A 27,872-nucleotide genomic window follows, 5' to 3' on the forward strand; every position below is an offset into this window, starting at 1 on the left:
GCTCTTCCCCTTCTTTCCCATTTCCCGTTTGTCCCAGGGCAGCGGCTTCAAGCTAGTTCGTTTGCCATGAATTTCCACAGTCCTTTTGGAGTGATTTCACCATGACACCTGCATTACTCCATTTCTTCACATTTTGTCCCAACTCCAGAGTGCTGCTGGTAAGGAATCTTCGAGGGACGCATTAAGTCATCAATACCCAAAGGGCACGGGTAGTGATGAAAAAATAAGTCAGTTGTTTCTCAAAGCTAAAGGGAAAGGCTACTTTCTAACCCAAAGAAAGCTATTTCTGAAAACTAATAAAACATGGAATCATAGAATGGTTCAGTTTGGAAAGGACCTTAAGATCATCTAGCTCCAACTCCCCTGCCACAGGCAGGGAAGCCTCACACTAAACCATGTCACCCAAGGCTCTGTCCAACCTGGTCTTTAACACCACCAGGGATGGAGTATTCACAACTTCCTTGGGCAACCCATTCCAGTGCCTCACCACCCTTACAGGGAAGAACGTCCTCCTTATATCTAACCTGAACTTCCCCTGTTTGAACCTCTTGTCCTATCGCTACAGTCCCTGATGAAGAGCCCCTCTCTGGCTTCCTTGTAGGCCCCCTTCAGATACTGGAAGGCTGCTATGAGGTCTTCTCTTCTCCAGCCTTCTCTTCTCCAGCGTGAACAGCCCCAACTTTAGCAGCCTGTCTTCATACGGGAGGTGCTCCAGTCCCCTGATCATCCTCGTGGCCCTCCTCTGGATTTGTTCCAACAGTTCCATGTCCTTTTTATGTTGAGGACACCAGAACTGCACACAATACTCCAAGTGAGGTCTCACGAGAGCAGAGTAGAGGGGCAGGATCACCTCCTTCGACATGCTGCTGGTCACGCTCCTTTTGATGCAGCCAAGGATATATTTGATGGAGTTCCCAATGACTGGGAAAAGGGAAATATAACCCCCATTTTCAAGAAGAGGAATATGGATGACCTGGGGAATTACCAGTCAGTCTCACCTCTCTGCCTGGCAAAATCTCGGAGCAGATTCTCCTGGAAGGCACGCTAAGGCACAAGATAAACAACAAGGTGCTTGGTGACAGCCAGCATGGCTTCACTAAGGGGAAATCCTGCCTGACCAATTTGGTGGCCTTCTATGATGGGGCTACAGAACTGATGGACAGGGGTAGAGCAGTTGATGTCATCTACCTGGATTTGTGTAAAGCGTTCAACACTGTCCCACACAACATCCTTGTCTCTAAATTGGAGAGACATCAATTTGATAGGTGGACCACTCAGTGGATAAAGAACTGGCTGGACGGCCACACGTGAAGTGTTGTGGTCAATGGCTCAATGTCTGGCTGGAGACCAGTAACGAGTGGTGTCCCTCAGGGATCAGTGTTGGGACTGGTCTTGTTTAACATCTTCGTTGCTGACATGGACAGTGGGATTGAGTGCACCCTCAACAAGTTTGCCGATGACACCAAGCTGTGTGGTTTGGTTGATACGCTGGAGGGAAGGAATGCCATCCAGAGGGACCTTGACACGCTTGTGAAGTGGGCTGATGCCAACCTCATGAAGTTTAACCATGCCAAGTGCAAGGTCCTACACCTGGGTCGGAGCAATCCCAGGCACAGCTACAGGTTGGGCAGAGAAGAGATTCAGAGCAGCCCTGCGGAGAAGGACTTGGGGGTGCTGGTTGGTGAGAAAATGAACATGAGACAGTTTCAGTGCGTGCTCGCAGCCCAGAAAGCCAACCGTATCCTGGGCTGCATCAAAAGGAGCGTGACCAGCAGGTCGAAGGAGGTGATCCTACCTCTTTACTCTGCTCTCATGAGACCTCACTTGGAGTATTGTGTGCAGTTCTGGTGTCCTCAACATAAAAAGGACATGGAACTGTTGGAACAAATCCAGAGGAGGGCCACGAGGATGATCAGGGGACTGGATTACCTCCTCTATGAAGACAGGCTGAGAAAGTTGGGGCTGTTCACGCTGGAGAAGAGAAGGCTGCGTGGAGACCTCATAGCAGCCTTCCAGTATCTGGAGGGGGCCTATAGGGACGCTGGGGAGGGACTCTTCATTAGGGACTGTAGTGATAGGACAAGGGGTAACGGGTTTTAACTTAAACAGGGGAAGTTTAGATTGGATATAAGGAGGAAATTCTTTCCTGTTAGGGTGGTGAGGCACTGGAATAGGTTGCCCAGGGAGGTTGTGAATGCTCCATCCCTGGCAGTGTTCAAGACCAGGCTGGATGAGGCCTTGGGTGATATGTTTTAGTGTGAGGTGTTCCTGCCCATGGCAGGGGGTTGGAACTTGATGATCTTAAGGTCCTTTCCAGCCCTAACTATTCTATGATTCTATGATCTTTAGGTCATTTCCAACCCTAACTAGTCTATGATTCTATGATTCTGGGCTGGGAGCACAAACTGACAGATAATGTTCACTTGGTAGACCAGAACTAATAAACATAGAATCATAGAATGGTTTCAGTTGGAAGGGACCTTAAAGATCTTCTAGTTCAAGGCCCCGTGCTACATGCAGGGTCACCTTCTACTAGAGCAGGTTGCTCAAAGCTCTGTCCAACCCGGCCTTGAACAGTCTGGATGTCTGTCTAAAAGTTGCCATCTTCACATCTTCCTTTTTTTTTTTAACTTTTTTTTTTCTCATTCCTGTTTCACTATCTATCTTTGGTGCATTCATTGGCAACAAAAAAAAAGAGTTGAAAAAACCATCTGCTCTTGGAAGAAACGGATAAAACAGTTATACGACTTAGAGCAAGGCGCAGGCAAATCTGTCAGAGCATCACCGGCTGTGGCCCTTCTGTAAGACACCAGCACAGAGCTTTGTCAGAAGGCCAAAAGACTTGTCTCCTTTCTATTATCAGCTCTGGGCTGATGGAGAAAGCCATGCTGTACAGATAATTGTGCTATTTTCAGAGTAATAATTCATTGTAGTATTCTGTTTTGCCTGCCAGGGCTATTTTGGAAGAAATACTAAGCCAAATTCTGAAATTAAATAACATTTTCTATCTTGAAATGCAGCTTAATTGCTATCAGCAACTGCAGAAGTAACAGGAAACAGACAAATATAATAATTTTGTGGCCTCAAAGTCAGGTAATAATAGGTAAAGAAATTACAGCTGCTCTCAGCTCTCTCCTGTGATTCCTTTTAGTCACAAATCTCATTGCTTTCTCCCCAGATTTCTTATGATGTTGCACAGCAAGTATAAATTTAGTTCTATTTTTATAAGCCATATCAATCTGCTGAGATCATAGCACAAACAGATACTGGCCTTACAGTATGATAAATGTGTACTGTCGTAACAGAAGACTTGGTGGGTCATTTTTAGGTGTAAGCAAACCCCAAGAAGGTGTCTCATTTCACTTTTAACATCACCCCTCCACAGAAAATTTATAGATCTATAATCACCTTGGAAGGGACCTTAAAGATCTTCTAGTTCAAGGCCTCCTGTCACTGGAAAACAACTGCGGTGAAAAGTCAAGGACCATTTATACTGACCAGTGTATCAGCAGGCAGGAGAAATCACACCGAACTTTGATGGCCAGTTTATAACTGACTGACATTCCATGAAGTCTGGCCGATACATCTGTCATGATTGCAATGGTTAGTAGAGGTGACTACTAACATTGGCAGGGGAGAAAGGGAAAAATTTTGGAGTAGGTTGGTAGAGGCAAGTCACCTGCTTCACAAACAACTTCACAGATCTTTATTTCTCTAAACTGCAATGGTGGGCAGGTGATAGAAATGTAAGAGATAAATTTAAATAGTGAAGGCAAAGATTTGGTTTTAACTCTGTGCTGGGTCTGATTTGGATGGAGTAAGTTTTCTTTGTAGCAGTTTATGCGTTGCTGTGTTGTAGGTGTTGCTTGATGTTATCAAAACAGTGTTGATAGCACAGCAATGTTTTAGGTGTTGTTAAGTGGGTTTTGCACAGTGTCAAGACTTTTCTGTTTCTCACCCTGCCCTGCCAGGTAGTAGCCTGGGGGTGGGCAAGTGTCTGACCCCAGATGATCAAAGGGCTATTTTATGCCATATAACATCAGTCTCAGCAATAAAGCTGGGGTGGTGGTCCTCCCAAGGTAGCTGCTGCCTGGGGACTTGGCTAGGTATTGGTCTTCTTGTGGGAGGTGGTGAGTGACTGCCTTTGTCAGTTGGGGTTTTTTTTTAACTTTCTCTTCTTTCATTTGGTAAACAGTCTTTATCTTGACCCATATTTTTTTCTCACTTTTGCTTTTCTAGTTCTTTCCCCCATCCTGTGAGAGACTGGGGGTAGTGAGCGAGTGAGTGAGTGAGCAAGCAGCTGGCAGGTGATTAGTTGCTGGTTGGGATCTACTCTCCCCCAATGATTTCCATGTCTGGAAAAGCTTTTCCTTTTCTTCTCTTCAATAATGGTAGTTCTTATGGCTATTTCAAACATAATTCTGGCAAAATTTCATTGGTTATGTCTTACTTAAGCTGAGAAATTTTGGGCTGTTCAGCCTTGGAGAAGGCTGCGTGGTGACCTCATAGTAGCCTTCCGATATCTGAAGGGGTCCTGCAAGGATGCTGGAGAGGGACTCTTCATCAGGGACTATAGTGATAGGTAAAGGGGTAATAGGTTCAAACTTAAACAGGGGAAGTTTAGATTAGATATAAGGAAGAAGTTCTTTACTATGAGGTTGGTGAGGCATTGGAACAGATTGCCCAGAGAGGTGGTAAATGCTCCATCCCTGGCAGTGTTCAAGGCCCAGGTTGGAGAGACTTGGATGATATGGTGTAGCATGATGTGTCTCTGCCCATGGCAGGGGGGTTGGAAATAGATGATCTTAAGGTCCTTTCCAACCCTAACTATTCCATGATTCTATGATTCTATGATTTATTTCATGTGAATTGTCACATGGGAGACCTATGACAATGCAGAATCTGTATGAAAGAAGAGGAACATGGTAACTAGGTGCATGATCACCGTGTTCCAATACACTCCTGGAGCAATGGGCTCAGTTATCCTTGAAGACTAAAGTGTCTCTCACTGATGGGAAATGAGAGGGTAGTCTGAAATTCACAGCCAGTACCTTCTCACAGATTCTGTGAAGAGTATGCACCTGTATTGTGAAGCAGGCAGACAGACAGAAGGGAAGAAGGACAACAGCAGATGACCAGGAGAAAGATGAGCATACTCTTCCCTTCCCAGCACCATTACTCATGCCATGTTTTCATCTCTAACCTTCGGGACACAGAAGAACCTCCAGCTGTGTGCTTTTGTGGCATTTTGACTCCACAACAGGTGAGATTTGAGCACATCCCTTTGTTCCTTAGTCCAGTATTATCTTCTGTTCAGTCATGCGCCTGAGAGCTAAGGACCATGAGCACACTGTGGGCACCTACCTCTTCCATAGTCTAAATAAATGTGGTCTTATCATTCTGTGGAAATGCATTCTGCAGAGATTATCTTTTCTGACTTCATTTATCTGTGTTTGCCATGAGTACAGGCAATCAAGCACTGTGTGACAGCCATATAATTGCAGTATTTTTGTTATGTTTTGGCACAATCATGCAAATATATCAAGAAAAAAAATTAATTTAATTTTATGAAAATACTCTAAGGGTGTCATTAAGCAACAACAAACTAATAAGGAAGCAAAGGAAAGGGAGCAATGAGGAGCACAGTTACAAAATGTCATGAGAATTCACAACTGACAAATAGTCATAAATGACAGAAATATTTTATTGAAATATAATTTTTTCTAGCAGCAAAAATACAGCATAATACAAATTGTATTAAGGATAGAAGATTATGAAATTCAAGAGCTTTCTAGAGACTAAATACCTAATAAAGTGAATAAGAACTTTATTAGCTACAAGTTTTAATGAAATTTCATTACTTAGCTTTTGATAAAGCCACTACAGAATTTATGTATTTTCCTATGAAGGAGCAAGGCCAAATATCCCATCAATTTGATTAAATTAAGGCTTTTGCAAAAATAAATCAAGCACGGCTTAAAAACAAATTTGTGAGAATATTGCGAAACAACATTTTAAATATTTAATTCCAAAAGGGACTTAAATGCATATGCTACTGCTAAATCAAAGTACTTGTTGAATTTAAGTGTTGGAAATTTGCATGTTGAGGTGTTTGAAATTATCTTTCTAGTGATTCTGAAAGCACCACTGGGGGAGTCATATCTCATTTCCTGAAACATCAGAAGTGGAATTACTATTTGCTGGATTGCTTCTGTGAAATAATTCTTTTTTCCATTAAAAAAAAAAAAAAGAAAATCACTCATAATTTATGCTTTATGAAATACCTGATGACATACAGTACAAACAGTCTTGTCATATAACTTGTTTTATATCAGTCTCAAAAGACACTTGAAAGGAACTTTCCTTTTCTGACAAGAAGCAGCTGGCTTAGGGAGTGATGAATTTACAACATATCATCTTGGCATTTCAGTTTGCTACATTACTTCACACATTAAAGTCCTCAATATCAATGTAAATGGACCTCTTTCTCTAGGAAAAAAAAAAAAAAAAAAGCCAAACCAAAGAACCCAGCAAAATGGGAACCAACAAAGAACAAGCCTGTCATTCTTTTGGCTTGCAAGTGAGATTTGTAAGTCTTCATCTTTCACAGGCACCCTGCCTGCACCAAGTGTACGGTGTGGGAGTGTGCCCTCCCAGTGTAGCTGTATTCTCTAGTCAGTTTTTCTTCTAGACCGCATTAAAACTAAATTAATATATGATTACTTTTAGCAAATGTATTAATCATACTTTGCAAATGGCAAATCGCATAGCACTATCATTTAGAAACTGATGACTTGCAGCCACAGCTTATGCCTAGATCTACAGCCTAGATCTCTGAGTGCTGGTAGTGGTATAAAACATCAGTGCAGGTGTGCATATGTACTTAATTTCTTCAGAAACACTCAGAAGAAGACAGGTGGTTCAGCAGTGAAAGTTTTAAGCCAGCAGTTGAGACCATAGACTTCCTCTATAATCCCAAATAAACTGCATTAAATGAAACCAATCTGATTGTTTAACTGGAATGACCAAACACCTTAGTATTTATATACTTGAACTTTTGCCTATGAAACTTCTGAAGTCCTCATCAGACACAGTGTTTTGAGCTGAAGTTCATTAAGGTCCTCAAATGTTGTTGCTGGAGCATGTAAGCATAACAAAAAGAGGAAGGGTATGCTTAAGTGGTGGCTGGTCAATCAATAGGTGGCACACTTGTTTCTTAGGGCATATGTATCCCAAGAAAATGAGACTGTATTTTAAGTCACCATGACTATCACATTTTTTTGTTTTTAAAAACCAGTAGGCTATGAGTGACCACAGTAAGCTAACATAAACAAACATACAAGTGTGGTTGTTATCTGAAGTGGTATTTGAAAATTGTAGATGTAAATCAGGGGTATTATGGGATGTCTGTAAGGAAGGGATAACTAAGAAATCACTTTTTTGACCTTGCAGCTAACACAGGTCACATAATTCTGGCTAAATATTTTCCCAGTTTCTTATCAAATGTATTTTAAAACATCACTTGTTTTCCCAAGACATAGATCTTTTTCAAGGTTAAACTGAATTAATTCGCTGGGATACCTTTAAGTTGCATCCCAGAAATGCTAAGTTTGGTATTGGGTGTTCTCAGAGGCCATAATCTCTGGTGCTGGTGAAGGAATACATAGATTGTGTTTCAAAACCCCAAGATTTTTCTTGCCCAAATTTCAATTTACAACTTCTGTCTTCAAAGATGAAACATTCTGTTTCGTGTCATCAGGACAAATTGTGCTGTAGTGTTTCCATTCCTATAATCAAACTTCTGAAGACTTGCCAAAGGCTGTGCTTCAGCAAGAAATGACAACTATCTTGGATTTCAAGGCTAAAGTCACAAAATATAGAAGGTAGTTTAATGAATACTTTTAAGTCGCTTCAATACTGTAGCATTCAAAATGGAATTTTTTCTCAAAGTTTTTGCTCTTTAATGATAGATACAGATTTCTCAGAATTTCAAGTTTCAGTCCCTTCTTTCTGCTTCTTTCTGATTCAGAGGGGAAATTGAGCAATTTTTTCACTTCAGTTCCTCCTCATTCATTTTGTAATTTACACAACTCTCTCAACTCAGAAAACAATACAGAGTACAGAATTACAGTTTCATTTTCCTTTTGCTTACTGTGGAACTATTAAAAACTTGAGGCAAAATAGGTCTGCAGCTGAGAGAGAAAGAAGAAATCCTCCATGTAGAGATATTTTTTACATTTTTAGTTTGGGAATTAGAAAAAACACAAACATTTTAAAGCTTGAAGTTATGCGCTCAAGGCATGCAAATAAATTTTCCTGAGAAACATACTGTTCGGATGAAAGTCCCTTTCTTGCTGTGATTTCTTTTTAACAGAAAACACCCTTTTATGTCTAGAAAATAAGTTCAGAGATCATAAATTGTATTTAAAATTTCTTTAAACTACCAGTCTATATATTGCTTTTAAATAGTATTTATCACGTTCCTTAACTTAGTTGGGCTACCTCTGTCTTGTGCTTTGTTAAGCTGTGAGAGTATGTTAACAGTACATTATTACTGGAATACTTTGAAGTAAGATATGTGTATTTAGGGATACCTAAGTATCTTCAAACTGTTTTCTTTTCTTTCCCCTCATAGTCAGGGGAATTTCTGTAAAACTCAGAGCACCTGTTTGTTCCCATACCCTACTAATTTTTAAGGAAACACTTGTTTTAGGGTGCTTTTGCCAGACTCAGGCTAGATATGAGAATCCAGCATCTCACTGGCCAACCACTTAATGACCCTGTGGGTAACTTGAAAAATGCTAGTGCTGCTGCCTCTGAAGCCTGTTTGTGGTGCCAGGCCTTACTGTTAGAATGGTGTAATTCACAGCTTGAATTAGAGCTAGATATAGATGTAGATCTATCAGACAAGCTCTTTTTATATTTTTGTTCCTATAAAAGCTAGGAAAGAGGAGCACAAAATGTGAGATGAGCTGTGCTTTAGGTCAGTGACCTTGAAATCCCATGGCAACGAATGAGGCTCTTGTTTTAACTTGAAATTATTTTGAATTTCACACGTTTCCTAGCTTGGTCATTATCCAGTTCTTGTTTGACATTATTTGTGTTGAAAATTACTGTGGCATATTGTCAGCCTACCAAACTGGTACCTATTTCTGAATATTAAGAAACTGGTCATCAGCCCAGTCATTTTGGGTGTTTGGCAGAGTGCATTAGGAGTGATTGGTAGGGCATCTGCACAAAGCTGTGTTTAGCTTAGGATACTAAACAACATGCTAAGTAACATGTTACACAACACAGCCTTCATCTTCTGCTTTTCCTATGGTCCTCTAATGGATCAGTTTTTGCAGAAAATGTGTTGTGGGACACCACACGATTATCACAGGATTGAATCTCAACCTGTAAAGTCTTGCAAGTCATCTGATATGAACTAAAAAGATAAATGCAGCAATTGTGTATTTCCATAGTGTGTACCTCACGTCTTCATTATCCAGTCCAGGAAGCCACCAGAAAATGAACAATTCTGTACTGAAAAGCTGTTTTTAGGCCGCTGGTCTCCTTTTCCCCTGTGGTTACCTGAAATAAGAGGTGCCATCACATCTACATCTAGCCAATGCAGAATTACTAGCCAGTGTCTAAATACCCTTGGTCTGTATGATGTTTATATATTTTCTATATTGTCTTCCCTGTGACATGTGCAACTGGTTAACATTCAGGTTCTATATGCAGACACACACTTGGAAAATTTCCTGTGTTTCAAGACATTTCCTCTTTCCACAACAGCAGAAGTTTATTTGCTGGTAGTTCAAAGCCTCCACCCAGACAGCTCTCTCCAAAAAACCTTTCATCCCTGGGCTACATTACTATTTACTATTTATATTACTATTTACTATTTAACATGTTGTTTTATGTGCTACTTTCTGTGCCTGCTTTGGATCCTCAATCCATATCCTTACTATGACAATCCCTAGTATCGGCACCTACGTCTAGGTCCCAGAGCCTGGTAGGCATGTAGCTCAGTTGCTGTAAGATCCAGCTGTGCCTTAAATTTGGTAAGTCTTAATGTTTCTTGGTTTTGGAGAGTCTCTTGCTCAAAAAAATGGAGTTGGTGGCTTATTGCATTTGTGCTGAATTTATGGCATCTGTTATGCCCATGCATGACTGAATTTTAACAAGCTCTCCTTATGTGTCAGCTTCTTTAGTGATATATAGGTTATTTTTTTAACAATGTAACTGAAAGGTAATAAGAGCTAAAGGTAATGCTTGGGGACTTAGAACAGCTCAAGCAAAAGGGTAGAAAGTAAGGGATAAGCAACAACAATAAAATAATAGTAGTAAAATAAGCATAGTGAGTAAATAGCACTGGAGTTAGCAAGGGGACTAAGTGGAATTTGCCCACCCTTAGCACCCATGATGCAGCATGCTGTGCTGCTTGTGATACACATGTTTAATTGCACCAATCTGTCTCTCTACAGACTGCACCTGCATCAGCCTCGATAATACGGAGTCCTAAATACTGGGATTTGCTTGATGATCTCCACAGCAGTTCTGTGTGGCACTGGCATTCCATTGTAGCTATGAACTGCTGCAAGCCCTAGTAAAACAGGAGCACATGAAGCACCCGACAGAGAAATAGGATAAGTTGGGGTTTTACAGTAGTTTTTTGTAGGTTCTCCTAGCTTAGCTGAGTGGAGGAGCCAGCACCGATTCTGAAATACATGTTTGTGTTTATGATTGCAGTTATTTTAAATCTTTCCCAAAATTACATTCTTTCATTTTTAATGTGCACTGCTATCTCAGAAAGCTTTGCTTGCATATGGTTTTACTGTTGATAATCAGGCTGGTGTGATGTGTGTAACAGACACTTATCTTACAGCTCTATCTAATTTGCTCTTACAGGAAGTAAATAGGGTAATTGCTTGGGTTTGGGGCTTTTTTTAGCATTCACTGTGCCAGGAACGAAGATGTGGCAGGTAGACCTACATTTTATTCTGAGCTCTTTTTATAAAGATGTCTGATTGAAGGTGTGCTGGATTTGTGGTTATTTACTTTCTAAACATTTAAATCCATACACTTGCTCTGCTTTTTCTTGCTTGCTGGTTGATTGCAGTTGTGTGTTGAACCTTGCAGAACTTTCAGAATATTTTAATTTTTACTTTCATCAATTTCCCTTGGACATCTTCTAGTCTACTAATATCAAAATGTGTATTTAATGGCTTCGTATATAAAATTAGGCAAAGATGACTGTGGTCATTTTTCTTCCGGCTCAGCTCAAGTTTTGAAACACGTATTTCTGTTGCAATAGCTAGTCATGCAGCCTATGCAGTTAAGCAACGGGTTAACTTCCTTCTCTCCTTGTGACAGTTTCTCTGTTGCTATAGATTAGCAGAGCTGACTTCAGCAGAACCAGATCTATTTCCAGCAGAACCAGATCTATTTCCAGCTATATTCAGGATATGGTCTCTTGAGCTATATTAGAATTAAACAAACTTGTTCAATTAGCAACAATTACTTTTGACAGTGAAAGGATAATGGAGGATTTTGCTCACAGGTGTCTGTCTTTGATCTTAGTCCACTGAACCATTTAATGATTCTATTTGGTTTGGTGCTGCAAGCCATCAACTAGACAAAAACAAATTAAAAAAAATTAGCTGTATAATTTTCAGAGGCCTGTGTCTGAGATGCGAGGGGCAGGGGGGAGCCTGAAATGGATTGCTTGATGACAAAGCTGAACCATGGGCAGCCAGAGAAATAAATCAAAGGATGGTATTGCTTATTCTGTTGGATTTTCCTGTGTTTGTGCGGGAGGTAGAGACATACGCTTAGGATTAAAGGTAATGTGCCTTTCAAACAAAATGTCATTCTCTGGGGTTTATGTTTTCTGTTCTCAGAACTCTTGAATTCAACATTGAAGTCACTAGCAATTACATGGAGGAAGATAAATCTCCCTTCAGGTCTTCCTGACTGGACCTAAAAAATCTGGATGCAACATTTCCCCAAATGACAGCTTGATACCACTTCTTATCTCTAGCTAGCTCAGCTCTACTGCAGTGTTACAATAGAGTTGCTCTATTTTCTTCTGTAAATATACACTAAAAAAAAAGGGCTCAGAGTAACACGGGTACTGAAGAACAACACAGGCATACTGACATTCTTTTTCTAATGAGTATTATTTCATACTTGACAGGCATATTGATAACTAAAACTCTTTTTATGCATTTTCAAGAATACTCCTTTCCAGTGTCTGTTTGCTTACTTCACTGACATGATCAGTAAATCTGTGCACAGTAAGTCATAATGAATCATGCTTATTAGCAACTAATATCTGATAAGATTTCAAGATTATTAGAGAATAGAAACCACTAGTAAGGATTTATATATTCATATAAATTACATTTAGAGTGTTATTCATAATATTCGCTTCTATCTTTCTCAGAATAATGTGGAAGGCCTATCACAAAGATTAACTATGTATTTCTGTTATGATTCTGGCAGGTTTATCAGAACAGCATATTTCAGATTTCTGTAAATTATAACAAGATATGACAGGCAGGCTAGATAAGAAAGGATAAACATCATGAGGAAAAACTGGAATAATTATATATTGTACTTGGTTAAGACAGGAATCTTGAGGGAAAGAACAATGAGGAAAGACACTCTAACAGTTTCAAGATCATAGACAGTTTTAACCGAAGATTCTACTTATTTTTCACTTAGCAACCATTATATTAGTTGTGGCAAAGAGAGATCAAATGGAAACAGAAAACAGTAAGCTCTTTCACATTGCAGGAGACTGTAATGGCTATTGTAAATAAAACCTACCCATTTTTATTTGTCCCTTTCATTGTGCTAATGAAACTCTTGCTTATAAAGGGTTTCACTTGGCTATTGAGCTTTCTGCCTGTTTAGAAATTGGCTGGAACTATATAGTTGTATTGTATGTTTTAGCACCTGTTGTTATGGTCATTACTCAGGGATAGTGACAATTGCCCTTTGGTCTTTTGTACATGTTGTTCTTTCCGACTTCTCTATGGCTCATTGTCTTTTGTGCTCTGAACCTGTCATCTTCCCAGCCTGAATAATTTTCTCATTGTAGGACTGCCTCATCAGTATTTCTCCTCTATGGAAGTGGTATATTCAAAGTTGTGAGGATTTACAAAACTATCAAGATCACTTTCCTGAATGACACAAATGATACCATTACTAAATATAATATAGAAGGATTTATTGCACTGCCTGCTTTATAATGAACTGCAAGTTCTGTGCATTGTACGGTATCAGATATCAGTGCTCTCAGGTTCCATTTATTTCAGTACCTGTGAGAATGTTGTGCTAGGCCAGAGGACGTACTGAGTGATGGACTAACATGAAGCTGGGGAACTGGGCTGCATCCAGAGAGCATATCCCCTAACAGGACCTCTGTGAGCAGGCAGCTCCATTAGGATGGCGTGAACTTGCGACAGCTTCATTCCTGCTCCATGATCTCATGCACCAAATGAAAGGATCTGTGTAAATGATGAATAAATGCATGTGTTGGATCCCCAGCTGCAAGAGAATTCCAGGCAGGAGCCAACTTCATGAGCCCCACAAGCAGTGTGAAATGCTTGGCAGGTCGGAAGTCTAAACTCAACGACAGAGTGGATGTGATTGCCACAGACTAGCATCTTGCACAATCACTCACATCTTTTGAATGAAAGAGATAGAAGGCTATAACCACATTGCGGTTACTATGGCAGAAGCAACATACAGCAAGAAAATTACCTGAACACCATTGTATATTTTCAAATTCTCTACTAAGGGAGGACAGAAAATAGTAATAATAGCAAAAAAAAAAACACCAAAACCCAACAAACAAAACCACACAAAAAACCCAAACCAACCAACCAAACAAAAAAAAAACAACCAACCAAAACCCCCCATCTGATAGACTGTTATAAAAAGTCATCTAAAAGCAGGAAAGAATCCTTTACTGTAAGTGCAATCACAGGTTAAACTTTATGTCAGAGTACTTTTAAGAAGCTGTTCATAGCTGTCAAGTTCAACCTGTAATTAATATATTGTGCTGAATAATGATCATGTGGATGCATTTGGGGGTATTCTGGTGAGTTCAGTACACAAATGTTTTGACTGATATAGACAGTATTATTACCTCATAGTCATCTGGTGGGCAAGGCTTTATATAAATTTTATCAACACTACATTCATTTTTTTTTCCCATGCACTATGTTTGTATTCATATTCTTCACCTCCTTCCAGTAACGAGTTTCAAGCACAAAAAAAAGTGAGAGAAGATACAGGAAGTGACCAGTGCTTATTTCCTTTGAAATGAGAATCAAATCCACATCTCAGTTCCAGTCAGTGGCTTTGTGTTCTGTTGACTGTGCAGTTTGAGGCCCACTCACAAACATTTCTAACTCCTCATTATGCAAAGAATGCATTAGAAAGCTAACTTATTAGCTATATTGCTAATCTTTCCTTATTGGAGCTACTGTTTGTCAGACCACTTTGAAAATGAGGATTTTTTTCCTGTTTATGTAGTGATCCTGAATTGCTTTCTTACTTGGGATAAGATAAACCAAATCTCAGGTTTCAGACAGCTGATCGTGAGTTCAAAATGGACAGAGGCAGTACAAAAGGAGATGTCATTATTTGTAGTTTTTATTCTGAAGACATGAAAAATAGAGTTGTTTTCTAACAAGTGCTTTCGCTTCCTCTAACAAAGTTGTAGACAGATAGCTGAAGACAAGTATCCCAGCACTTGCAGCTTGATATCCAGCTTGACTGGTATAATTCTTTAGAATCATGTTTTAAACATGCTCCAAAAGAATGGAGGAGGATAAGAGACAATCAAAATGTAGCTCTTTCCAGTTAAATACATCCCATATGTCTATCACATCTATGGGCTGTAACTGATAAACACATTTGGTTGCTAGTTGGAAGAGCAGTAGGTGATATGCTCAAGGGCAAAACTTGTATTTTTGGAGAGGATTATAGGTTCTTGTGCCAGTGATGGCAGGGACTAGGCTTACTTAACACTGGAAGCCCTTTCCACTCCGGTGTGCCAAGTACTGATTCACCTAACATTTAAAACTGAATACCTGATGATGATCTTTTCCCCTCCCACTCCCCCCTCTTCCCCAGAATTGTTACAATTTTATTTTAATATTTTCAGTGTATTTTGTAGGGTCAGCTCCTTTGTTATTCTTATTGTTATTGTAATTTTATTATTTTACAACTTATGTGCAAACCAGGAACTAGGGGCTCCAATTTAGTTACCTGTACATAAAGGTACTCCATAGCTTTTCGGATAGCTTGAAGGATCTCAGACATCCTCAGGAAGCAGCTAAATGCAGTGTATTATTGGTTCTCTTTTATAGGGCACAGCTAGAGGCCATGTGGGTATGCAGGAAGCTAGAACATATCAAATGGCATTACCAGGTGCCTATGTAGAAGTATGTGAATCAAAACTTTGTGATGGTTTGCAGATTTATGTATCTACATAGAGCAAAACATCCTACAGTCCTCTCCAAAAACACGATCAGCAAAACCCCTAAAGAATACTGGACTGAAAAACAACATGAAGATTAATTACGATCCTTTGCAATATTTTTATTGTTGCTATTGTTCTCATGTCATGTTAATGACAAATTTTCAAAACTTAGCTAAACACGTAGGTTTCTGCCTGGTGGAACTTTGAAAAACATCTAGGCAGGATAAATATGCTGCAAGGGGGCACATCTGTCACTAGTGTTTCTAGAAATGAGACATTTACCCCTTTTAGACATTTAGAAAAGAGCACAGAATAATAGAATCATACAATTGTTTAGATTGGAAAAGACCTTAAAGACCACTGAGTCCAACTGTAAACCTCACACTGCCAAGTCCACCACTAAACCATGTCTTTAAGCACCAAATCTACATGTCTTTTAAATGTCTTCAGGGATGGTGACTCAACCACTTCCTTGGGCAGCCTGTTCCAATGATGGATAACCCTTTTGGGGAAGATTTTTTTCCTAGTATCCAAGCTAAACATCCCCCGGTGCTACTTGGGGCCATTTCCTCTTGTCCTGTTGCTTGTTACTTGGGAGAAGAGACTGAACCCCAGCTCACCATATACCCCTAAGAGTGATAAGGTCTCCCCTGAGCCTCCTTTTCTCCAGGCTAAACAACCACAGCTCTCTTAGTTGGTCCTCATAACACTTGTGCTCTGGACCCTTCCCCCCGTATGTCCTGTAGTATCTGTGGGAACCTATGTATTTTGAATAACTGCTGTAAATATATAATTGAAGGTAAGCAATTTCTGAGCAAAGCTCAGATTAGAATTATTAGGGAATATGTAGAATATCAAATCATTTTAAAGAAAGGGTGTGACAACCACTGTGACCATTCTATTTATGCATCATCTGGCTGCTGCTTGAAAAACACCCCAACAGAATAATTGAACTCTGTGTGGGAAAATGTGGGAGGCTGGAAGGTGTTTATGCACCAGTTCAGAAGGTCTGGTCACGGTCTATGATTTGCCATGCGGATCTGCCAGCACAGGCAGATCCTGGTGGCAGAATCTGACAAATGGGCAAGCAAATCCGCTGTGCTGTGGGGGGAAGATAAGCAATGCTGTGATGGGACACAAAAAGGCAGTAATGTCAGAATTGTGGTCAGGGAATATCATAGCCACTTGTATTTTGTATATGCTCAATTGAGGGGGGGGATATGTGTAACAGATGGCCTGAAAACAGCGGTTTTGAATTAATCAGTACGCAAGATTATGAGGATATAGATGACTGATTTAGTGTATAGATGCAGAAAAGCTAGATATGAAAAGCATTACAGTAGTAGGAGTAGCAACCCATGCACATAGGCTTAGAATTTAGTTAGAAAGGATTTCTGCAGGTCATCAAATCCAGCCTCTGGCTCAAAGCAGTGGGCAGTCCAGTTAAATTCAAAACCAACTTTCAAGATGCAGTGGGCAGTCCAGTTGAATTCTGAGTATCATCAAGGATGGATTCCTACACTTTCTGGGCAATCTGTTCTTTTTAAGTACCCTCACTGAGTTTTTTTCTGCATCTACTCAGGATTTATTTTGTTACAACCTTAATGTTGTCTTTTCCCTGTGCAGCTCTGAGGACAGTCTGGCTTTACCCTTTCTGTAAGCACAGTTAGGCAGTTCAAAGCAGCCACTGGATTCTCACTTAGCCATCTCTTCTCCAAGCTGAAAAAACCCAGATCATAGAATGCCAGGTTGGAAGGGACCTCAGGGATCACCTGGTCCAACCTTTCTAGGCAAAGAGTGACCTAGACTAGATGTCCCAGCAATTTGCCCAGCCCAATCTTAAAAATATCTATTGTTGGAGAATCCACCACTTCCCTGGGGAGATTATTCCAGTGACTAATTGCTCTCAGTATGTTCTCAAAAAAGTTTCCTCCTGTGTCCAGTTGGAATCTCCCCAGGAATAACTTGTGCCTATTACCCCTCCTCTTTTCCATGTGACTCCTTGTAAAAAGAGAGTGTCCATCTTCTTTATTCCCACCCTTTAAATACTAGAACATGGTGATCAGGTCTCCCTGAGCCTTCTTTTCTCTAAACTGACCAAATCCAGTTCTCTCAGCTTTTCCTTGTACAGTAGGCTTCCCAGTCCCTACCATTTCCAGCCTGTCCACATCTTTTTTTGTATAGCAGGGACTGAAACTGAACACAATGTTCCAGGTGTGGCCAAATAGCTCAAATAGCTCAGTATGTTATGTTTCTGGTCCCTTAAACATCCTGGTGACTGTCAGCAGGACTTGGACTTGGCCCAGTATGCCCATGTCTGTCTTGTACTAGGATTGCCAAAACTGGACATGAATGTCGAATAGAGTGGACCACTCACTTTTGTTAGCCAGCTGGCTATGCTGTTGCTAGTGCAGCCTGGTATAGCATTAGCATTGCTGCTGCACACATATCCAGAGCCACAGAACATGGAATCTGCAGGGAAGTGGTCTTTGTAACTCTAGTTGCTAAAAACCATTACAAAATTCCCAGATCCCATTAGGGCTGGTTTATATCTATCATGCTGTTGGATAACTCATTTAAACAGACAAAGAGTTCTCCTAGCTTGGTTGAGTACCCTAAATTGTATAAAGGAAATGCAACTTGAGCACTGTAACTGCAGTTCTCAAGGATAATTCATCAGGTGTTGGGTGGTTTTTTTTGCTAACAAAACCCCACAATAATGAATTCTGAAGCATACAATGCAAGGACATTTTATGCCTCAGGACATTATACAGCCTCAATGAAAAAATGTGCATGAATTTCATATACAGTGCATAAATAAAAAGCCAGATGTATTTAAATCCAGTTTACCTGAAGTCTAGTATCTGAAAATTCAGTAGGTCCATCCATGAATAGAAAGAAACAAATATTTTGTTTTCATAAAAGTTCTCCATATAGATGTATAACAGAAATTTATCAGTGAATATTATGACTGAAGTTTATCTTTTGTAACTTACAGGATACACACATAAAATATGTGAGCAGCACAGTATAAGTAAAGGTGATTATTTTTACAAGATGCAGGAAGAATCATATATTAGGCTTGTTTTTCATTTACAGTGCTATCATGAAACTGTTGAATGTCTCTTGAAAGATGTTAGGGACCCTCAGTTTCTACTGTAGCACTTTGTCTTTAATTCTAGTATGTATTTTAAAGGAGTGCAAGGGCTCTTAAGATTCTTGAAATATTGTAATAAATGTGCTTTAAAACATTATATTTTTTCAATACAAAACAGATGGTACAGATCCATGATATATACAGAGAACTTAATCTAAAGCAGCCTTGATCTGTGTCTGTAGCCCATCCACAATTTATTTTCCTTTGTAGGTTAATTCTATTGCAGACTGAAATCACAAGGCAGAAGTCAGAGATATGTGGAAACCTTCCTTTCCGCTTTTTAAATTCTGACCAATAGATACATTTTGTTGCATCTTTCATGTTCCCTTTTGAAAAGGATCATGGAGGATGTGTCTTGGACTTTGCATCAGATTAATTTTAGGCTCTATTGTGATTTCCTCTTTACTTAGCATTTACAGTCTGCAACAGCAGAAGTTGCTATGCTGTTAGAGGATGACCTTCTGATGCTAGCTACTTAGTGCACTAGTACACATTCTGGAAGTATATGGCTCTGATTTTTTTCAGTTGTTTTAGTTTTGATTAATGTAAGCATGAAATCAGAATCAGACCACCAGAATTATGGTAGATTTGAGTTCACTTACATATATTTATATTTCAATGACTCTACTTTTAATACTAGGTGATATACAGAGAGGAAAAAAATAGAAAAAAAATAATCGGATCTAGAGTACATTAATAAAATAAAACTGCAATTGCAGGATTTAAATAACCCATCAGTAAAGCTGTGTGATGGAATTTAACTCTTTAACTGAGCAGAGCTATGAAAACTGGCAGCCCTTCTTAGGCCATTTCAGGGTCTCCATAGTGGCATGTCCCTCACCTCTCCCTTCTTGCAGCCTCACTGTCAGCAATGCTATAGAGTTAAAGCAACAGAGAGTTGAACATAAGTGTTACAGTGTAGAAAAGGTGATAACAATGCATATATTTTTTAAAATGCTAAAGTATCTATCCTCTGGTTAGCATGACTAAGCATCAGAGGTCACTGTCTAATGGCAAAGAGCACTCTGCTGTGTTCACATTAGCAAGTGATTTGGTGCAATAAAAGGAACAGTTAATGAAGTAAACAGCTCAGAGGCCTGTACATCTACATTATATGTGGCTCAGGGGTTTTACTTTGGAGCAGTTTTAATTTGGTCCCCTGAAACACAATAGTTACCATCATCACACATATGGTCTGAAGCTATCTGAGGCTGTATTTAAGTTAGCAAGTAGGGTGCTACAAGAAAAGCAGGCCTGCAGAGCGAAGCAGCTGATGCTGAGAACCACATTATAAGTGTTTCAGAGGGCTTACTTCAGATTATATCTCAAATGGTCTTATGTACTGAATGTCCATTAGTTCATACAGCACATTAGGAAAAGCTCTTGGAGTTTCACCTACAAGGAATCCAGTTTAGGCTCTCTGAGACCCCTCTGCAGTGTGAATTAAAGAGTAAGTGGGACAGCCAGGACAACAGCTTCAAATGCACACTTGTGATCTGATCAGTGATATAGATACGCCCTGAAAAAGCAAGCACTGTTACAGTCTCCTGTGTCCCCATTAGGGACTGAAGTGCCATTGGTGGCCATGTGGAGCACAGCCACAAGGTTAGATTTCTCTGGAAGGAAATTTCTCTGAAAGTTAGTATAAATCCTGTTCTGTAGACTGCACCGATGAGGACTGTCAGGATTTGCATTGCCTCAAAACACAACACTAATATAGATGCAGTTGTAGCCTTGATTTTGTGGCAGAACATTCAGTTCTTCTTGGCATCCAAAATGGAGCTGGAGCAGACCACGCCTCTGCTCTGGGACTCAGGAGGCGAAGAAAAGAATGACAGGAATTTCTGGATATGAGTTTGAAAATTAATCAGTGTGCAGTCATGACAATCCAGTACTCTTACAGAGCCCTAGGCATTCAATGAGATGACACACCAAGCAAATTTGGGCTCCATAGAATACCATGGTGGAGGAATTTCTCTGGGCTCCTGAGCCAGTGTTCCCTCTTCCAGCCTAGAAGATCAGGGGCAATGCCCCCTGGAAGGCAGGCAGTGCTTCATTCCAGAGTTCTGGAATTAGTTGTGTTGGGGGGGTTGTTTGATTGGTTGGTTGGTTGGTTGATGGTGGCTTTTGGTTTGGTTTGGCTTGACTCCACAGTTCCCATTAGGTATAGAGTAATTTCCAAAGATCTTCAGCAGCTCATGGGGGGAGGTCACAGGTGTTTAATAGCCTAGAGCTGTAGTCTAAACATGTGGGTTTGAGTTTAAGAAAGGCTATTATAGCTGTCACTGAGAAGACAAAAGACTTTCATTATAAATTCTGTTTCTTAGATACCCTTATAAAATGTTATAATATAATTTCAGCTATTTTTCAAATATTTTCTATCATTCTTTACACATTCTAGTTTGCTCCAAGAAAATGTAAATGACCACAAGAACCAATAGAAATAAATAAGAGGAGTATTCACCTCACAAGCAAGACAAATAATCTTCCTGTATCAAGCCCAAATATTAAAATTTAACTCATTATACCTTTTAACTAAGGAATGCCATCGGTAAATTGGAACGTTCTAGGCCTTGTAAGAGACGTTAGAGCTATACAACAGAAAACTGTGTATAATTATAAAAAGTAATGGACAGAGAAAACCATTGCAGTGTCAGTAATGATGAGTAAGTATTTTTAATTTTATCTAACTGCATTTTCTTTGATTCCAGATTGTTTTTTGAAGCTTCAGACTTCAAGTGCTGCCAATAAAGTCCTTCCTCAGATTGTATTCCCAGTGATGCCACTGAAACCATTTCAGACTGTTTATTAAACTTGAGAAAATTCTGAAGGCTAATTCTGCACTGAAATCGAAGTCATTAAGAACTATTAAAAAAAACTTTGATTTTTGACCCATGCTGTTATTTAGAAATTATTTTACAAACTTGTGCAAGAGAACTAAAGAAAGATTTTTAGCAATGAAAATGTTGTATCTCAATATTTTTTGAATAGTTAATGCAACCTCTTGAAGCATTTTGTTTTGTTTTGTATAAATCTGCACTTCTGCCCTAATGTTTGCTGTGCAATAATTCTGTTTTCTTCTTTAGTAGTACATATCTGCCCCATCATGAGACCTCATTCACTCTGAAAAGGAGCAAATAATTTGTATACAAGTAGTGACAAAACTAAGCAGAGAAATGCTAAAGCCAGAAACTAAAGTTGCTGCAAAACCGTAATCTTATAGAGACCTGTTTTGCTCACATACAGTGCTCTATAAAATGATCTTCATAGAGATCCTGGTGTTTTTCCTGTGGAAATTAGCAGCAATATGTTGGTTTACAAGAACTCATGATTAGATCTAAGTACTAAGGTAATTATAACAAAGGTAGGCTTTAAGTAAAACAAAGAAAAAACTAATCTGTTGATTGATACAGTATGGCAAAGTGTTTAACCAGCTCACTTATTAATGGCTGTCAGCTAATAAACACCACTTTAATTAGTTGAATCAAATACCTTATTTAGAGTGGTGATAGGTGAAATTATAAATGTGCTGTGCAAGATGAGTATGCTCATGCTTTCCTAGACTCCCAGAGCATTAGTGAGGTCAGGACAAACAAATCTCAGAACTATGAGGCATTTGCTTTACTGTTACACCCACCCCCATCCTCTCAGAAAGTTCAACCTTGCACAATTTATTTATGAACTTGCCCAGTAGCTTCTTCAACAGAAAACATCCTACATCCTATATTTCACATACCATGAGCGCTAGGGAACGATCAGCTTTTGTAGTTATTACAGTGAAAAAGTTACTACGTGCATACAAAGCAGCATACAGTACGTAGGTAGGGCAGATATTTGCAGGAGGCCTGCAGGACTGATGTGAGTGCATGTGCTGCACATGCTGGCCTAATGGTACAGGAAGCAAGGAAGGAGGGATAATCTCCACTTAAAACAATGTGACAGAGACAAAAGAGAACAACTTTGGGGATCACCAGCATAGGAGAAATTTCAGAAGCTTTTATCTTTGATGAAATGTTGCTTTAATTGTTTCTCTTTGAAATGTGTCTCATTTCCAATGGCTGTTTGTGTGGAGAAGGAACAATGTTCAGCACTTAATGCATTGGATGGAGAGATCTGGGATTTATCTATCTCTGATTCCCTGGGTGACCTCCAGCTAATCATTTCCTTTGCCTGTCTCAGTTTCCTTATCTATATAGTGGAGTTAATAATCCTTTCTATCTCCCAGTGTGTAGTGAAGTTAGACAATTCAATTAATAGTTGTAAAACTAATTTAGCTTCTGGGGCAGAAAGTGATAAAAAACTGTAAAGAATAATTCATAAATGTAGTAAGCCATCACTGTCCAAAGCTGAAGAATAAATGTTCTGCTTCTTTTTTTTCCTTACTTCTGGTAACTTACTTGCTTTCTCTGTCTTTTTTCATGCAGCATATTTGTATTAATGTAGTGATATCTTTTCATATGGAATATTAGCTAACTGCTAATATCAAACAAAATTAAAGGTGTGGGACATATTCTTCTGTCCTGGGTTTAGCAGTAGCATTTTTCTCCTTCTTGGTAGCTGGCGCAGTGCTGTGTTTTGACTTCCAGCCTGGGAACAGAGCTGATAACAATGATGTTCTGGTTTGGCCAAGGACTTAAGTGAGCCTCATGCTCTGCCAGGGAGGAGGGGAAGCCAGGAGGAAGCAGAGGCAGGACACCTGACCCAAACTGACCAAAGAAGTATTCCATACCACAGCACGTCATGCCCAGGATGTAACTGGGAGTTACCCGGAAGGACGCAGGGTCTTCTGGGTCAGACTCGGTTTTCAGTGGGCGGTATTGTAATCTCTTCCCTTGTTATTTTCTCTTATCATTGTTGTTGTTGGTGGTAGCAGTGGTGACTTGTGTTGTACATTCTTGTCTCAACCCAGGGGAGTTGCATTCTTTCTATTCTCCTCCCCGTCCCTCCAGGCCTCGTCTGCTTCCAGCCTGGCACCACTCACTGGGAGTGAGTGCACAAGCTGGCTGGCTGGGTTTAAACCACATCGTCCTTGGTAGAACACTGCTGATTGTAAATCTGAGGTTGAGACCCACTGAACTGTTGGGTGAATTCGGCTCGGTCTTTGCTGCATTTCTATTTTTTTGAAACCAAAGGAAATATTATCAGGCCATGGACTGCAAACAGTGTTTCATACTGGCAGTAATTTAATATATTTTGATTTCCCATTGTAATAAACATATGTCCTGAAGACTGCTGGAGTGATTAATTTAAACAAGTCATACATAGTTTAAAGCTTTCAGTTTACTAGCTAGCTGTACAAGCTTCTGTACAAGTACACAAAAATCCATTGTGTCCTTAAATTACTGCTTCTCCACACACAATTGTGTGTATGGAAGAAGGGCTAAAAGCAAGCACAGCATTCTGTTAGCTGCATGGCTTTGATATGCAGGTTGCAATAAACAGTAATTCGGGGCACACTCATGGAAACTGACTTTACCTGAAATGATATAAGGCTTTACAAAAAAGATTAATAGAGTTATTGCAGGGATATGAGGGATGAGAACATGTTAGAAAAAACTCTTCAGAAAGCCGAGAGAACAGTATTGCAAAATTTGTGATGAAAATCATTGAAATTCTCCCCCTTCCTCCTGAAAATGTACCAGTTATTAGCTGTGATATTTTTTTCAGGATAAATGTATTATGCTTCTTCACAACATCAGCATAATCCCTAGCACACCATGTCTGTGTCTTCATTTCTTAGAAATGGTCTAGACTATCAGTACATTAAGTCTGCTGATGCAGAGCAGGTCAACAGTAATGAGGGGTTGCTGGATCTGCTGAAGTTCCTTGGTTTCAAGCTTGATTCCGTATTAGCCCCAGGCTCAGGAGATGATGTTTTGTAGGAACACAGGGTTAGGTGTAGCCTCCCATCTATGAAACACCAACTAAAGTGGCCAGAATGCAAAACCTGCTATGACCAGTTCTAAGATTCAAGTGGCCTCCTATATAACAAGCTGAAGGATGGACCTTGGTGACAGAGCCTTAAATCCCTGCCAAGGGACTTGCATCATTCCTCAGCTTTGAGACACTAGAGCAGAAAGAAGACAGATCACAGGAGTGGCAGGAGAAAGTCAAGCAGTTGCATGCATCCGACACTCACTCATATGTCAATAGAAGGAAGTAATCTGCATTCCTACCATGGTGGTTGGTTTTGTCTATAGCAAACAGGTATACAACATTTCAAATACCTGGTTTGATGAGAACACAGGGGTACCTAATTCATTGTGCTACAAGTGTGCCCTATAGGTCAGCAGATGTTTGTGAGGCCAGGCAGAGAGAAGCACAGTTACGAGAGTCAGATGATACTTTCCCTTATAGATTTTTTTTTCCAGTTACTTTTAGCTTTGCACATCTCTAGCAGTTTGGGCTGAAATTGTCTGTCTTGCATGGAAAGAAAGATTCAGACAGTCAGTTTTTTCCTTCTTGTAAGACTTGTAAGTTCTTATAAAATCACAGATTACTCATGTTCAGTAGAGAAATTTGCATTTTGAAACTAAAAACTGTGGGGAATCTGCTTTCTCTAGTGTGCTCATGTCTGACAGCTCCCAGGATTGCCAAGACTCCACAAGACCTACCTCCACAAAATCAGTGAGCATCTTCTTGCAACCTGAGGACACAAGGACAAAGCTGAACTTTCTTTATGATGATCTACACTTCAGAAAAGATGAGGTTGATCTTGAAGCTGATCCTGTTCTATGTGAAATCCATTGATTCCCGATAAGATACATGGAATTCTAGGCTGAGAAGTACTGAGAACTGAGAATATTTTACTGGGAAATTTGTGGGTTGACTGCAATCTTGCTCAGTGCTTATATGGTTCCTCAGGCATCTACCCCATCAGTGGACAAAGATAATGAACCAGAAAGCACAGTGGAATTGGAAAGCATGGACGAAAAAGACAACCCAGTGGGCAAATGGGAGACTGGCAGTTTAAACCAGTGATGGAGATTTACTGGGGTCAGAGTCTCAGAAGCCTGTAGAGCAGTGATCTGTAGAGGAGTATGAGGTGGTGATGGCAATGAGAAGTGGAGAAGAGGACTGCGTAAAAAGAGACTGAAGGAACTGCCAAAAAGAGTTCAGGAACCAATAGGAAGAAGGAGCCATTGAAGCAAAATGGCACTTCCTTTTCAGAGACTGGAAAAGAATATGAAATTTTAACCCTTCTTTAGTCGCTGCCAAAACCATAAATAATATCCATACAAAGGTGTGTGTCCCATCCTGTTCCATTCTGTTGTCAGTCCATGTAGAGACAAAAACGTTATGACTGCAAATTACTAACTTAAATGGCAAGTGTCTGGAGTAGATCTAAATTCAATCACCCTCTACTGGTCTGTTGCAGGTCTCAGTAAGAAACTGGTGAGTTTTCTGACTTTTCAGATTACTTTTCCAAACTTGTCTCATTAAAAATTTACAATTGAAATTATTTGTAATTTATCTTTCAAATCTTCAAAGCTAGGATTAAACTGAATCTACCCTACCCTCTTCTTCCTCTTGACATATAGATATATATGTATATACACCTTGTCATAATCTATATTTTTCATGAAACAGTTTTATTTATCTGGTCCCCGGACGGATAGTATTCAACTAATGAGCAGCCTTTCAGTCTCCTTCTTGTTCTTCTGTTTACTTCTTCTGTTGGAGCAGTTCCACCTTGTATAAGTGAAATATTCATTGGGTCAGAGACTGGCTAAGTACCCTGATTGCTCCGGTGTTCACATGAGATGTGGGAGTCAAGGCTCAAGTCTTTATTTCAAAGACTGATTAACTATTTATATAAAATGGAATAGGTACAACTGGAGGGAATGAGACCTTTTCCTCAGTATCCATTAGACCAGATGGCAGGGCAATTGCAAAAGAGGTGTGACTCCAACACAGGTGTTGGTCAGCAGTGGGCAGAGTGCAGATTTGGGCTTTAGTTTTCTCCATCACACCACAGAGCTGTGACTACTAGGCTGTTGGATCCTTGGGAGAAGGCCAGGTGGTTTCGGTCAAGCATTTCATTCTTGTCCAAAGTGACACAAATATTCCTGCAAAAGCAATTTTCTTTTTTTTGACTAATAAATATTTTATTATAAACCAGTATATTCAGAAAATCTCCACTCAGCCCTATAAATAACATTCCAAGTCATGGGTATATCTGGTTGGTTGAGGCAGCTACTGCACCTCTGGGGCAAAGTTAGGTACAAGAAGAATGAGGGTGGTTACAATAAAGCAGCTGTATTCCAGTATAATCATGAAATTGGGTTGGGGGAATCCCCTAAAAATTCTGTCCCAATAGAGACTATTCTATAAACTGACAATATGAATCAGAATACTAACGTAACTTTAACTATACCAAAATACTGTGAAGTCTTGGGGGTTCCCCCCCCTTGAAAAAAGTACTCTAAATAACACTCTAGTTGCCAGTACAGATAGGTGCATGATCACCCACTGTAGTATAAAAATGAAGCACATATTTTCAAAGTCATAAAATGAAAGCATTTGAAACAGAAGTAATTAAAAAGAGATCCAGTACACTTCCTGTAAGGAAATTTATTTCTCTTGGTTGTAGCTTTGTCGTGTCCTTATTGTTCCCTGTAATAGGAACCAAATGCCAGATGCCTGATAGCATTACTGTTTCTAGGTTGCCTCATCAGAAACAAATCTCCTCATGTGTTTTGGTTTTTAGGGTTTTTTTGAAGCAGGCTGATCTCTCTTCATAGCCAGAGCTGAAGTTTCCTGTGGCTCTTCTATAGCTTATTTACAGATAGAGGCTCTGGGAGGGCTTCATTTCCCCTAGTTTTGGATGGCAACAGCAACAGGTCTCTGCTAGACCAACTCATCCCAAACTCCTTTTATATTCACCTGAGAGGAAACGCACTTTCAGGGCATGGTCTGCCTGTCCTGCCATAGAACCCGATGACTGGATCTTCAGTTCTTAGAAAGGAGTCCAGATGACTCATTCAGATGAAGAAGACAACTATTCTGAGTTAAACAAGCAAGCAAACAAACAAATAAACCTCTTTGGTGATTCAAATCTCCCTATTCTTCGCTTTTCTACACATTTTAGAATCAATGTGCTTCAAAGCTAAAAAAGTGAAACTTTTAGAGAATTACAGACTCCCAAATTTAAAGGCAAGAGGCAAAAGGGGAAAGAAAAAGAGCTTGAGGGAACTGTTGAAGAGACATCAAGGTTCTTTGAATTAT

At 39.8% G+C, this 27,872-nt stretch overlaps 1 long non-coding RNA gene across 1 annotated transcript; it reads left to right on the forward strand.

Annotated features, from left to right (window-relative positions):
* Positions 1–27,156, forward strand: LOC133209690 (uncharacterized). The gene is made up of 3 exons (XR_009724737.1): positions 1–158; positions 5,098–5,263; positions 25,208–27,156. It is a non-coding gene; the product is annotated as an uncharacterized LOC133209690 (long non-coding RNA).
* Positions 27,157–27,872: the final 716 nt, after the last annotated feature.

This window comes from Neopsephotus bourkii, unplaced genomic scaffold (assembly GCF_033783945.1).
Source record: "Neopsephotus bourkii isolate Nb327-2 ecotype Australia unplaced genomic scaffold, CSIRO-AGI_Nbou_v1 NB_53, whole genome shotgun sequence".
Lineage (NCBI taxonomy): Eukaryota > Metazoa > Chordata > Aves > Psittaciformes > Psittacidae > Neopsephotus > Neopsephotus bourkii.